The following is a 2,537-nucleotide window of genomic DNA, read 5'->3' as shown; positions in this document are numbered from 1 at the left end:
TTTAACAAGGCAGTTGATTTTTGTCTCAACTACACAAACAACTTTTCTTTGATGGAAAAGGCTTGTCTGGCCTCCAGTTCCTACATTTACCAATATGACTCTGACAAAGGATAAATGTGTCATTTTCTGGAACAGAGAGGAACCAGGGTGGGACAGAGGCACAGAGTAGGGTGCACGGGAGGCCCACTGCCCATACCACAGAGAGCTTAAGGTTCCACAGGTTTGATTCCACGCCTCCTAAATGAAGGGGTGCCATGCAACCATTTTGACTATTGGGTCATTGGCAGATAATGTGTCTTTCAACTTTGGTCACCTAAGTTGCCATTTACAATATTGACACTGATAAGTTTCATTGTGTAATATAATTCAAATAGGAAGAATGAAACCCAAATATCAAAATGTTGCTAGTTGCATGGAACTGTATGTTGATGGGATCCTAGGGTCAAATCTAGACTCCTTAATTTTAGTCTTCTTTAACCATGTCTAATCCACTTGGGTAGATAGAAAGGATTTGATCAAGTCAATCACTTTTAGTGGATTCTATACACCCATAGTGTACATGCATCTACTTAATTCCTCCATAAAAAAATGATTCTTTATTGTTTATTCAGTTTAATTACTTGCAGAGATAGAAGATTTCTTCAGTTAGTTTAACCATCTTAATTTAATAAAGCGGATGCTTTAACCCAACTACTATCAAGATTCTGATTAGCTTGCATTTGCAATTGAGATCTCCACATATGATATAAACTCCAAATGCTTAGAGATATTCACATATGATCTCAAAGTCATCATTAAGGGTGGCCATGAGTCGAGAGCTTCTTACGAGCTATTAGAGTTCGATTCATAAAATGCTTGGTTCAGCTCGGTTTAATTCAAGTTTCGAGCCGAGTTTGAGTCCAAGCCTAATTGAACCTAGTATAATAAATAAATAATTTTTATTGTATACATACATATATATAAATATATATAATAAATAATTTTTATTATATATATATATAATAATATTTTTATTTATTATATATAATAGTAAATAATTTTTATAATTTTTAATTTTTTGTATATAAAATAAAAAAAATATTTTTATATGTATAATTTTTATTTTTTAGAAAAAAAGCTTGGCTTACAGTCAAGCTCGAGCCGAGCCGAGCTCGAGCTCAAGTCTCTAACTCAAATCGAGCTTGATCTTGAACTCGAGCCTAACACTATTTCTGCGAACTGAGCTCGAATAGCCAAATATTCGATTCGTCTTGACTCGAATCCACCCCTAGCCCTCATCATCTAGAATCTAAATCATATCATTTAGAATCTAAAATAATATAGGATTAGTTCCACTTTTTTTTTTTTTTGAAACCCGTAGTCTTAGGGTGTACATACCTTGCTAGTTTGACTACATTCACAATATGTGGGCAGGGCCTATCAAAGGTGATGAGAAAAAGCCTTAGGACCATCATATATACATGGACACTAGACCTATTCATGGGCTGGGTGGCTTGACGGGCCGGCCCGGCCCAGCCCGACCCGCAATAAATTCGAGTCGGGCTCGGGATTTGCCAAAATAGACCGGCCCGAGCCTGACCCGGCCCGACCTATAGACTAAACTTAAAAAACCCTAACTCCCTAAGCCGAACCTTCTCTTTCACCTCTTTCCCCTTAGCCGAACCTCTCTTCTCTTCAGTCTTCACATCCTCCTCAGTCCTCACACTCTCAGGCAGCTACACAATCGGCAAGGCGACGAACATTCATCGGCGCAACAACTCCGGTAGTGAGTCCTCTCCTTCTCTCTCTCTCTCTCTTTCTCTTTCTCTCTCTCGTTTTTCTTCTCACTTCTCTTTCAAATCTCAAACACCGGTGAGGCAGCGAATATAGGCACTGGCGGCGGCAGTGAGTTCTCTCTCTCTATCTCTCTTTCTCAGACATGAACTGACACACTTTTCATTGTTAAAATCGCAGCTCACAGTCACCACGAACTTAGCTCCGGCGAACATAGTCATCATCGGGCTTCGGGCTCGGGCTCGGGCTTCAGGATTTTTATCAGGGCCGGGCTCAGGCTCGAGCTTGGGCTTGGGCCAGGCTCGGGCTCGAGCTTGGGCTTGGGCCTAACAAATTTCTATTCATGAAGAGTAAAAATCCGGTCCGACCCATGAACAGGTCTAATGGGCACAAAGCTTTGAAAATATAAAACCATATTCATCATCTACTTTGAAAACTAAATGTGATTTTTTTCAATCTCTTTGTACTTGCCAATATTCCAGTAGTGAAGCTTTTTAATTTGTAACTTGTTCTCAAGGTACAAATGGGTGGAATCAGCTAAAAGCTAAAACAATTATCAGTTGGATCAAATCTTCTGTTTTTGTATTAAAACACAAGTGGGTCAGGTGGTTTATCTGGTTCCCTTTTCTTTTCTTCTTTCTCTCTAATATCCATATGAAGTCAAAAGGCACTCTCTCTTTGATGCGAATCAAATCCAAATTTTTTAATAGGAAAAAGAGTAGAGGAGAACCTTCTAGTTATGTAATTCTCCCACACCTAATCCT

Source organism: Nelumbo nucifera, chromosome 6 (genome assembly GCF_055504915.1).
Source record: "Nelumbo nucifera cultivar China Antique chromosome 6, China Antique-T2T, whole genome shotgun sequence".
In the NCBI taxonomy this organism is placed as follows: Eukaryota; Viridiplantae; Streptophyta; class Magnoliopsida; order Proteales; family Nelumbonaceae; genus Nelumbo; species Nelumbo nucifera.
Note: the sequence above shows the minus strand (reverse complement) of the source record.